This window comes from Crocuta crocuta, unplaced genomic scaffold, assembly GCF_008692635.1.
Source record: "Crocuta crocuta isolate KB4526 unplaced genomic scaffold, BGI_CrCroc_1.0 scaffold167, whole genome shotgun sequence".
Taxonomy (NCBI): domain Eukaryota; kingdom Metazoa; phylum Chordata; class Mammalia; order Carnivora; family Hyaenidae; genus Crocuta; species Crocuta crocuta.
In genome coordinates, this window is record NW_027532406.1 from 2,703,096 (window position 1) to 2,715,996 (window position 12,901).

Consider the following 12,901-nt stretch of genomic DNA (forward strand, 5'->3'; position numbering starts at 1 on the left):
CACCTGGGTGGCTCAGTCAGTTAAGTGTCCGACTTTGGCTCAGGTCATGATCTCACGGTTTGTGGGTTCAAGCCCCGTGTCGGGCTCTGTGCTGACAGCTAACTCAGAGCCTGGAGCCTGCTTCAGATTCTGTGTCTCACTCTCTCTCTGACCCCCCCCTGCTCACACTGTCTCTCTCTCTTTCTCAGAAATAAATAAAACATTAAAACAAAAATTTTTAAAAAAAGTTTATTTCTTTTGAGAGATAGTGAGTGAGCATGCATGAATGGGGGAGGGAAAGAGAGAATCCCAAGCAGGCTCTGCTGACCTGAGGCTTGGTCTCACAACCATGAGATCATGACCTGAGCCAAAATCAAGATTTGGGTGCTCAACTGAGCCACGAAGGTGCCCCCGTAATTGCTTTTTTTTTGGCTTAGTGTTTAGTTTTTTGTTTTCTGGAAGTAATTTGCCTAAAGTTATTTGTTACTATTTTCCTGGGTGAAGATAAAAAGCTAAGTGTCAAGACTAGGTTTTTGTTGTTGTTAGAGAAAGAAAGAGCAGGGGAGGGGCAGATGAAGAGGGAAGGAATCTTCTGCAGGTTTCATGAGCAGCTCTGAGCTGATTTCACCACCCTGAGATCATGACCTGAGCCCAAATCAGGTGTCATATGATTAACCAACTGAGCCACTCAGGCGCCCCAAGACTAGGTTTGAATGCCAGCTCACTTTCTGTGTGATCCTGGGTAAGTTACTTATACCCACATTTTATTTTATTTTTTTAAGTAATCTCTACACCCAATTAGGGCTCGAATTCATAACCCTGAGATCGAGTCACATGCTCTACTGACTGAACCAGCCAAATGCCCCACCCACATATTTTTAAATTGAATTTTTTATTGAGATAATTGTAGATTCATTTGCAGTTGCAAGAAATAATACAGAGAGGGGTGCCTGGGTGACTCAGTTGGTTAAGCGTCCGACTTTGGCTCAGGTCATGATCTCACAGTTTGTGGGTTCGAGCCCCACATCGGGCTCTGTGCTGACAGCTAGCTCAGAGCCTGGAGCCTGCTTCAGATTTTGTGTCTCCCTCTCTCTTTGACTCTCCCCTGCTCTCTCTCTCTCTCTCAGAAACAAATAAAACATTAAAAAAAATAATAATACAGAGAGATCTCTGTACATTTTGTGCTGTTTCCCCAAATGAGAGCATTTAGCAGAAGTATGGTATAATATTACAACCAGGGTAATGATACTAATAAACACCATTGATCTAATTCAGATTTCTGTAGTTTTACATTTTTACTCTTTGTGTGTGTGTTTGTTTGTATATTCTGTGTAATTTTTTTGGATGTGCAGCTTCATGTATCCATTACCATAGACAACACACTGAAGAGTTTTAAAACCACAAGCATCTCCACAAGAATGCTCCACAGGTAACCCACCCCATTCCTGGCAACCACTCATCTGTCCTTCCTTTCTAAAATTCTCTCACTTCAAAAATGTATAAATGGAATCATACACTATGTCACCTTTTGGGATTTTCTTTTTTTCCACTCGGCATGATTTCCTGGAGAGTCACTCAAGTTGTTGCGTGTATCAATAGTTTGTTCCTTTTTTTGCTGAGTACTGTTCTGTGATATGGACATATGTACCATCATTTGTTTAAACATTCACCTGTTGAAAGACATCTGGGCTGATTCTAGTTTTGGGCTATTACAAAGAAAGCTGCTATGAACATTTGTGTACAAATTTTATATGAATATACATTTTCATTTCTCGGGGATGTCCAGGAGTCTAATTGCTGGATTGTATGGTAGTTGCATGTTCAGATTTTAAAGAACCTGTCAAACTGTTTTCGAGACTGGCACTAAAATAAATTTTACATTCCCATCAGTGATGTATCAGTAATCCATTTTCTATGCACCCTCACCAGCATTTGGTGTTGTCACTACTTTTTATTTTAGCCATTCTGAGAGATGTTGCCATAATACTGCATTGTGGTTTTGATTTGCATTTCCCTAATGGCTTGTAATATTGGACATCTTTTCATGTGCTTATTTGCTATGTGAATATCTTTTTGTTGAAATATCTCTTCATATCATGTGTCCATCTTCTAACTGGCTTGTTTGATATTTTATTGTTGAGTTCCGAAAGATCTTTATATAGCTTAGATACTAGTCCTTTGTTGAATATGTGGTTTGCAAATGTTTTCTTCTAGTTTGTAGCTTGGTTTTTCATCCTTTCACCTAGGCTTTTATAGAACAAAAGTTTTTTAATTTTTTAAATGTTTTTTAAAAAAATTTATTTCTGAGAGAGAGAGAGAGAGAGAGACAGCATGAACAGGGATGGGTCAGAGAGAGAGGGAGATACAGAATCTGAAACAGGCTCCAGGCTCTGAGCTAGCCATCAGCACAGAGCTCGACGTGGGGCTCGAACCCACGAACCATGAGATCATGATGATCTGAGCTGAAGTCGGATGCTTAACCGACTGAGCCACCCAGGCGCTCCTAGAACAAAAGTTTTTAATTTTGGTGAGATCTAATTTATCAGTTTTTCCCCTTGTGACTCATGCTTTTGGCATCAAGCCTAGGAACTCTTTGCCTAACTCTAGATAACACAGATTTTTTTGTATTTTTTTTAAAAGTTTTATAGTTTTGTATTTTATATTTAAGTCCATGATCATTTTGGCTTAATTAAAAAAAATTTTAACATTTATTCATTTTTTGAGAGACAGAGAGAGACAGTATGAACAGGGGAAGGACAGAGGAGGAGGCAGACATGTATCTGAAATAGGCTTCAGGCTCTGAGCTGTCTGTACAGCTCAGCACAGCACATGTCAGCCCCATGCCTAATGTGGGGCTCGAACTCACAAACAGTGAGATCATGACATGGGCAAAAATCGGACACCCAGCTGACGGAGCCACCCAGGCACCCCTGGCTTAATTTTTACATAAGATTAAAAAAAAAAAAAAAAGGTAAGAAAAGGAGCTCCTGGCTGACATAGTTGGTAGACTCTTGATGTGACTCTTGATCTTGGAGTCATGGGTTCAGGCCCCACAATGGTCATGGAGTCTACTTAAAACAACAAAAAAATTTTTTTAAAAATACAATATGAGAAGTTTCGGTTGAGTCCATTTCTTTGCCTGTGGATAGCCAGTTGCTCCAGCACTGTTGAAAAGGGTTTCCTTTCTCCTTTAATTTGATTTTTGCACTTTTGTCAAAAATCAGTTAAGAATATTTATGTGAAATATTTATGTGAGTCTGATTTTGGGTTTTCTATATGTTCCATTAATGTATGTATCTATCCTTCTGCCAATGTCACACTGCTTTTATTATTGTAGATATGTAGTAAGCTTTAATATTGGGTAGAGTAATTCCTCTTACTTACTCTTTGTCAAGATTATGATTTTGGTTTTTTTATTAAAAAATTTTTTTAATGTTTATTCATTTTCAAGAGAGACACAACATGAGTGCGGAAGGGGCAGAGAGAGAGGGAGACACAAAATCTGAGGCAGGTTCCAGGCTCTGAGCTGTCAGCACAGAGCCCAATGTGGGGCTTCAACCCACAGACCATGAGATCATGACCTGAGCTGAAGTTGGATGCTTAACCAGGTGCCACCCAGGTGCCCGTATTTTTTTAAATGTTTATTTATTTTTGAGAGAGAGAGAAAGATAGAGCATGAGCAGGTGAGGGGCAGAGAGAGAGAGGGAGACACAGAATCTGAAGCATGTTCCAGGCTGTGAGCTGTCAGCACAAAGCCCAGCACGGGGCAAGATCATGACCTGAGCTGAAGTCAGATGCTTAACCAACTGGGCCACCCAGGCACCCTAAGATTATTTTAGTAGTTTTAGAGTCTGTACCTTTTCATGTAAAGTTTAGAATAAGCTTGTCTATATGCTGGGAGTTTGATAGGAACTGCCTTAAACTTACAGATTAATTGGAGGAGAATTGACATTTTTATGATATTGAGATTTCCAACTGTTTTAGGTCTTCTTTGATAGTTTTCATCAGCAGTTTATAATTTTCAGCATATATATCCTGTACATGTTTTGATAAGTGTACATTTAAGTATTTTTCTTTGGCATGATTATAAATGGTACTGTGTTTTTAATTTTGGTTTCGGGGTGTTTTTTGTTAATATATAGAAATGTGATTAATTTTTGTGTGTTAATCTTATATCCTGCAACCTTGTTATTACTTTTAGGAATTTTTTTGTGGATTTCTTGGGATTTTCCATGTAGACAGTCATGTCATTTGCAAATAGAGATAGTTTTCCAATCTGTATGCATTTTATTTGTCTTGCCTTATTGTAGTGCCTAGAATTTCCAATATGGTGTTGCTTATTAGCTCCCAACTTTAGGGGGAAAGTATTTAGTATTTCACTTTTAAGTGTGATGTAAGCTGTAAGGTGGGTTATTTATTTATTCTATTTTATTTATTTTTTTTATTTTAGAGAGAACACAAGCAGGGGAGAGGGGCAGAGGGAAAGAGAGGGATAATTCCGAACAGGCTCCATGCTCAGTGCAGAGCCCAACTACAGGGCTCGATTCCATGACCCTAGGATCATGACCTGAGCTGAAATCAAGAGTTGGACACTCAACTGACTGAGCCACCCAGATGCCCCACTTAGCTGTAAGGTTTATGTGTAAATCTTGTATCAAGTTGTAACTACATATTTTAAAAATTCAGCTGAAATGGTATTTCTTTTGCATTGCTTTTCCACATTCCCCAAAGCTGGTATTTACCCTCCATGTTTCAGTTGCATTTAGCTTATACTACTGTAATTGATCTCTTAGTCATTTGTATTGTGGTTGATTTGTGTTCATTTATTCCCTCCCTGTCCTTGTCAGACCCATACACCCTCTAGTCTCTGAGGGCATAGGCTGTTTTATCCATCCTTATATTACAAGGTTAGTACAGTGTGCCTGGCATCATTGAATTGTTTTTATTGAATAAAGGAATAAATGAATGAATAATTGAATGAGAGAAGAATAAATTGTCTCCCATGGGGCTTAAGATCATTTGAGTTGATAGGAGTATGAGCTTTGGAGCCAGAAAGATTTCAAATCTCAGCCCTTCTATTTAATACTACTCTAGGAAGTTGGGACAAATTGCTAAATTTTTCTAAATTTCAGTTCCCTTATCTGTGAAGTTAGGATAACAATAACCTACCTGAAAAAAATTGATATAATAGATGTCCATTCTTTGCATGGTACCTATCATGTTGTAGGTAGATTTTCATTTCTTTCTTCCTTGAACTGTTTTACATATTTAATGATACTGATTATAGAATTACTTTGTGAACTATATAAAGTTATTTCAGATACTGTTCATGTTTGTGTTAAAGATAGTCAAACTAATTTTGGTTAGTTGGTTTAAAGGGAAAAAATAGGGACATGAGAAAATAGAGAAAGTTTGAATAACTTTGGTTGAGCAATACCATGTTCTAATCACTATGCTCAACACTTTACATACCATAACCCATTTAATCCCTGATAACAACCCCATAAAGCACATTTCTTCCTATGCAGAATTTTATCTTAGTTTTTTATAGTTTTCTTCTTTCCTCCTTTGTATATAAGCCCCAGGAATGGAGCTAGTATAATTTAATGCAGATTTCAAACTTCATATAGAATATGATGAATAATAACTTTTATTTCTAAGCTATCATCCTTAGTGTTCAGGGACTGTGTTTTTTAACGCATGTGTTCTTTTTTCTAGCAAACTTAGTGATATTTATTTTCTACTTCCATCTCTAGGAATATATTGGGTGTCCCAAATATATTAGGTTTTTCAGTTGTATGAAAACAATCAGAGTAATTAATTTGTCTATTGCCTATGGCACATTAGTTTTTTTCAACAAATATCACTAATAAAGCTTGAATTGATTTTTCAAAGAGGAGAAAAGCAGCAGACTGAATTTGTATTTAGATTGTTTCTCACTTAGTACTTTGTATTGGTCAGGATAAGATCTGTTTTTTTTTTTTATTTTTTTTAAATGTTTTATTTATTTCTAGGAGAGAGAGAGAGAGACAGCGTGAGCAGGGGAGGGTCAGAGAGAGAGGGAGTCACAGACTGAAACAGGCTCCAGGCTCTGAGCTGGCAGTCAGCACAGAGCCCGACGCGGGGCTCGAACCCACGAACCGCGAGATCATGACCTAAGCGAAAGTCGGACACTCAACCGACTAAGCCACCCAGGCGCCCCTGTTTTTATATTTTTTTATTTTTATTTTTTATTTTATTTATTTCTGAGAGAGAGAGAGAGACAGTGTTACGGGGTAGGGTTAGAGGGAGACACAGAATCTGAAGCAGGCTCCAGGCTCTGAGCTAGCTGTCAGTACAGAGCCCACTGTTGGGCTTGAACCCACGAACCACGATATCATGACCTGAGCTGAAGTCAGCCGCGGACTGAGGCACCCAGGTACCCCAGATCTGTTTTTTTTTTTTTTAATGTTTGTTTATTTTGAGAAAGAAAGAGAGCAAGCGCAAGTGGGGAAGGAGCAGAGGGATCAGGAGAGTGAGAATCCCAAGCAGAATCCCAATCCCTATAAAGGCTTGATCCAACAACCCTGGAATCATGACCTGAGCTGAAATCAAGAGTTGGATGCTTAATCCACTTGAACCACCCAGGTGCCCCTAGTACCTCAACCATTTTTAATTATGCAATTTGGTATTTTTAAATACATTCATATTTTTGTGCAACCAATTTCTAGAACTCTTTTCATCTTGCAAAATTGAAACTCTGTACCTATTAAACAACTCCCCATTCCCTCACTTCTCCCTCCCCTTAGTCCCTGGCAATCATCACCATTCTACTTTCTGTCACTGAATTTTACTATTCTAGCTACCTGCTATAAATGGAATAAGGTATTTGTCCTTTTGTGCATGCCTTATTTCACTTAGCATAATGTCCTCAAGTTTCATCTATGTGTCAAAATTTCCTTCCTTTTTAAGGCTAAATAACATTACATTGTATGTGCATATACTATATTTTGCTTATCCATTTTCTTGGATTGTTATCATCTTTTGGCTATTATGAATAATGCTGCTATGAATGGGTGTATAATGATCTCTTTGAGACTCATTTTCCATTCTTTTGGATATATATCCAGAAGTGGAATTGCTAGATCATATGATAATTCTGTTTTTAATGTTTTGAGGAATTGCCATACCATTTTCCATAGTGGTTGCACCATTTTATATTCCCACCAGCAGTGCACAAGAGTTCCCGTTTCTTCACACTATCATCAGTTTTTTTTTCTATTGTTTTGATAATTGCCATCCTAATGGGTGTGAGATTGAGTATCTCATTGTGGGCATTGAGCATCTTTTCATGGGCTTATTGACCTTTTGTATATCTTTTTGGAAAAGTTCTGCTCTTGTCCTTTGTTCACTTTTAAATCAGTTTTTGTAAAGTTGTAGGAGTTCTTTGTATATTCTGGATATTAATGCCTTATCAGATGAATAATATACAAATACTTCTTCCCATTTGTGGTTTGTCTTTTCAGTTTGTTCATTGTGTCCTTTGATGAATAGAAGTTTTCTTTTTGTTTTTAAAATGTTATTTAAGATTATTTATTTTTATTTCTTTAATTGGTATTTAAAAGTTTCATTTATTTATTTATTTGTTTTGAGAGAGTGGTGAGGAGGTTCAGAGAGAGAGGGAGAAAGAAGCCCAAGCAGGCTCCACAGCCTAATGCGGGGCTTGAACCCATGAACCGTGAGATCATGACCTGAGCTGAAATCAAGAGTCTGACGCTTAACTGACTGAGTCACCCAGCTGCCCCTATTTAAAATATTTTAAAAGAATAATACAGTAAGATCCTTGTACCCACCATCCAGCAAATTAAACATTGCTGAATTATTTGAAGGCCCCTGGCTTTTCCCTTCTTGATTGCTAGTCCCTTGCCATCTCTCAAAGGTAACCACTAATTAATTTGATATTTCTCTGACTAGTTAAACTCCTTGGTCAGCCTGTTAGAATTAGAAGCTTATCATGTAAGAAGTAAAAGTACTGCAGAAGTCTAGTGGAAGGCTAAGGTAGGAAGTGATATTTCTTAAATTAAAAAAAAAATTTTAAAAATGTTTACTTATTTTGTGTGTGAGAGAGACTGGGCATGAGTGGGGCAGGGGCAGAAAGAGAAGGAGACACAGAATCCGAAGCAGGCTCCAGGCTCTGTGCTGATGCGAGGCTTGAGCTCACGAGCCATGAGATCATGACCTAAGCCGAAATCAGATGCTTAACCGACTGAGCCACCCAGGCGCCCCGTTTCTCTTTTTTTTAAGTTGAAAGCCCAGTCCAGTACCCTATCAGAGATGGTTGTATATAAAGGTACACAGAAATATTTTGTTGAATGACTGCTTGGTACCCAGGCACTTCTGGTTGAAAATATTTAATACCAATATATTATTTTGAAATGATGTCTACATATCTTTTGGGTTATGATTGCTATGCACTTTAGTAGTAAATAGACAGCCATGGTAGAGTAAATATTTTCTTACAAGTAGTGAAACTAAGTCGCAGACTTTCAGCATTTAGCTTTAACTGCATATAGGGTATTTAGCTGCTTTGGTTAATTGAGACTTGTAGACAGGACAAACAATAAGAGAGGTGTAGAAGCATTACAATTCCTGGTTCTGGAAAATGAGTTGTAAATTCTGAAAAAAAAGAGGTGATTCTGGTAAGGTCTGATTCTGGGCAAGGGCCTATTAAAACAAACAGCTCAATATTCACAGGGTAGCAGTGAAGGACCTGACCTCCATTGTAGCTGAAAATGAAATACTTCTCTGGTGAGGCCATAATAGGAACAGCAAGTAGAGCTGCTGCTGCCACTGCTGCTTGAACTTTGTGGCTCTGTGAAGTGGGTAAAGCAGGAAATGATTCCATGGAACCAGGCATTTATAAGGAAGGACTTGTTCTGGCTCTGGCCAAGTGGTTGCTCAGGTTGTGGGTGTCACTTTAAACATACAAAGACCTGTTTGCTGGAGGAGGAGCAGCTTCCTGAGGATCAGGTGCGTATCAAGGGATGAGCTCATCCTTCTAACCAGACCTGCTCTAGACGCTGAGTGAATGTTTTCCTAATTGCAAGTCCTGCAGCTGCGAGAAGCAGGAAATGGTTGAAGCTTCAGGCACTTTGTGAGTAGCAAAAAAATGGAAGTGATTTTGGGACTCTTTTGAAATGTGGCTGTGAATATCAGGTTGAAGGTGACACACATGAACACTCAGTCTTTCTCTAAGTTTAGGATTGCAGTAAAGTGTATGGTGGGTTGCGGAAAGCTTTGGTGGTTCTAACTTTAATGATTCTTTTTGAAGTGACTTAATAATTTGTTTTTTTATACTGTCTTGTTTGATTTTGGTGCTCTGAGACTTAAGACTTCTGGGGGCTCCTTTTTAAGGTTTTTTTTTTAAGCTTTGGTTGATGGGACTTACCCTACTTTTGAAGTCCATTGTGCTGGCTTTCAGAGCCGTATACATGATTCTATTCTGTTTTAATTTACCTAAACTGTTCACTTTAAGTAAGGCTCTTTAAAATGAAATTGGTTTTAAAAAGAAATATCCATTACTTATTATTTTTTATTAAAATTTTAGTTTTGAGATAATTCTGAATCATGAGAGATCTGATATACTCTTTACCCAGTTTCTGGAAATGGTAACATCTCGCAAAATTATAGTGCAATAATCACAACCAGAATATTGACATTGATACAATCAGCACAGTATCCAGTATGGCCCTTTTATAGCTGCATCCACTTCTTTTGCACCACTCCTTTTTTAATCCCTGTTAAACACTAGTCAAAAAATCAATTTTTAAGCAAGAAATGTTATGTGAATCTTAAGCAGTTTTGTATTAGAAATCCACATAGGCTTAATGAAAAGAGCCCTGGACTGTGATAGGAGGTTTTGGTTCATTGTAGTAGCTCTTTGACCTTGGGTGAATAATTTCTCTGTGCTTCAGTTTCCTTATGTGTAAAACAGGATAATAGTATACTAATTTCTATCTAACCTGTTTATAGGATTTTGAGATATTATAAAGTTCTTTCAAAAAGTAAGTTCTTTGTAGATTATTATAGGCAGCAAGGATGATAGTTTTCAAACCAGAAAATGTAAAGCAAGTTGTAAACTAGAAACTGAAGCCCAGAATGTTGGGAGTGAACATTTTATTTATTTTAATTAAAAAATTTTAAAATTTATTTTGAGAGAGAGAGAGAGAGGGAGAGAGAGAAAATCCCAAACAGGCTAGCACAGAGCCCCACGTGGGGCTCAAACTTACCAGCTGTGAGATCATGACCTGAGCTGAAATCAAGAGTACTACACTTAACAGACTGGGCCACCCAGTTGCCCCATGAGTGAACATTTTAAAATGAATTTAAATCTTAAGGCTCAATTGAATTTCAGAGTGCTGAAATTAACAGACTAATGATGTCAGAACCACTGTTGTTAATTTTTGAGAAATTATAAAAATCAAAGAGACACCAATGTTCTGATATCCAAAAAGAGAAAAGTAATTGGAAAACTGTAAATGGATGTGAAATCCTGGAAAAAATTCAATTATAAATAATTAAACAGATGATATGGGGTATTAAACAAAAAGGTCTCTCAAAAAATAAACTTTTATTAAAAATGTTTTTCAATGTTTATTTTTGAGAGAGAGAGACAGAATGTGTGCGGGGGAGGGTCAGAGAGAGAGGGAGACACAGAATTCAAGGTAGGCTCCAGGCTCTGGGCTGTCAGCACAGAGCCTGATGTGGGCTCAAACTCATGAACCGTGAGATTGTGACCTGAGCCAAAGTCGGATGCTTAACCAATTAAGCCACCCAAGTGCCCCACAAATAAAATTAAAGGGGGTGCCTGGGTGCCTCAGTCACTTAAGCGTTTGACATACAGTTTCACAGTTTTTCATGATACATTTGATACTGATATATGGTAAAATATGGATTGGTTGATTAATGGAATGTGTAGAAAATGGAATAACTGTAACCACTTAGATTCTTGGCTTCACCAGGGAAGTTTCTGGTGGATTATCTTTGGGCTTTGGATAGAGTAAAAATTAAAACAAACAAACATGTTAATCAGATATGTTAAGTATTGCAAAGCTAAGGTTAATATGACAGATGATGAATAAAGCCTTAAAAATTGTATCTATAGGATGAAATCATGGACCTAAACTGAAGTTGTATTTAAGAGAGAATCCCTGTGTTTAAATTCAGAACCTCAAACGAACAAGAATAGGATAAGGAAGAGCTGATTGTAGCAGTTAATATGAAAGATATCTGGGAATTTTGGTTAATATAGCAGGAGCTGGCTATGCGATGTTGCTGCTAAAAACACCTTCAGCTGTATTACCAGAAGTTTATCCAGGTCACAAAAGATGGTTCCAATATATATTTGTGCTATTTGTATATCTATTTAGGTAGACAGTGACAAAGTTGAGAGTATTCCAAGGAAGGCAGACAGAACAATAAATGGTATAGGAAACTGTTGAGACTTGGGAATGGAAGTGTTGATAAGTTTTAAAACTGCAAAAAATAATAAAACACCCATAATCCCATCAGAATTAATCACTGTTAACCATCTGTCTTAGAAGTAAAACATTTCAGGTAAAGCCAAAGCCCCTTTCCTTCTCCTCCCTACAAGGAACTCTATTAATATATGTGCATAGTTTAAAAAATTCATATACTATTATATGCTTAGAAGGAAATATAGCAGTTACTCCCCCCCCCGCCAGAGGCAATCATACTCGTCTGTCTTAAATATATGTCTATATATTTTTAAGCAGGCTCCACACCCAGCATGGAGCCCAATGTGGTGCTTGAACTCATGACCCTGAGATCAAGACCTAAGCTGAGATCTGATCTGAGCTTAACCAACTGAGCCACTCAGGCACCCCTGTCTTAAATATTTCTAATAGTATAGTTATATTACTTGCTTTTAAAAAATGTTTAACATATATGAGGTGAAGTGCTATAGAAGATGAGCTTTTGATTCTTTTAAATGCATATATGTCCTTTCCCTTATAGTATCAATCTGGTTATGTAATTTTGGGGGGTTAAGTCATTATTTATTTTTTATATTACACAAATATTGAACCTGAGATACATAATGTACAATGATTATAATCACCTTCTTGTACAACTTTTAATTTTCCTTAGACGTAATAATTGCCTTGCTTTATTTGCTCAGTTTTTAAAATTCAGATTACTAAATCATTCCCAGATTCTCAGTCAGTACCATAAAACTCTGCCCCATTCATTCAAATCCTAGATAATTTATCAATTTTTTTCTTTTAACTCTTAGACACCTACTTTGTATATTCTGTATATTCTTCTGTATTTTACTCCAGCATGGGTTGATTGTTAGGTAGGCCTGCTCTACAGTTCTTACCCTGGAATTTCCTTTCACAGTCATCCTAGGAATTCTGTTTCCTGAATTACAGGTCATTTTCTTTCTTGTTTTACCCCCTCATTTTGGTGAAGCATGTCCTTTAGAAGCTTTCTGAGAGTTAACATTTACAGGAATTAAATTTTTTGAAATCTTGCATATATGAAAATGTTTTTATTCTACCTTCAGTATTATTATATAATACTCTATTTGGGAATAGACTTTTTTGTTGGAAATAATTTTCTCATTGTTTTATTTTATTATTTAAAAAATTTTTAACTGTTGGGGCACCTGGGTGGCTTAGTTGGTTAAGCGTCTGACTTTCGCTTAGGTCATGATCTCGCGGTTCGTGGGTTCGAGCCCCACGTAGGGCTCTGTGCTGACTGCCAGCCCAGAGCCTGGAGCCTGTTTCAGAGTCTGTGACTCCCTCTCTCTCTGACCCTCCCCTGCTCACGCTGTCTGTCTGTCTGTCTGTCTCTCTCCTAGAAATAAATAAAACATTAAAAAAATTTTAAAAATTTTATAACTGTTTATTTATTTTTGAGA

The 12,901-nt window shown here is 37.3% G+C and overlaps 1 protein-coding gene across 2 annotated transcripts in view; it reads left to right on the forward strand.

The window, feature by feature from the left end:
* Positions 1-12,901, forward strand: part of USP54 (ubiquitin specific peptidase 54) — a 128,407-nt gene that overhangs the window by 23,007 nt on the left and 92,499 nt on the right. The window contains exon 1 of one of the 2 annotated variants that reach the window (XM_077778700.1): positions 9,043-9,112. The exons of the other annotated variant lie outside the window; for it this stretch is intronic. The gene's annotated coding sequence lies outside the window, so the exon portion shown is untranslated. Of the gene's footprint in view, positions 1-9,042; positions 9,113-12,901 lie in introns of those variants that run through there. 2 annotated transcript variants of the gene reach the window in all.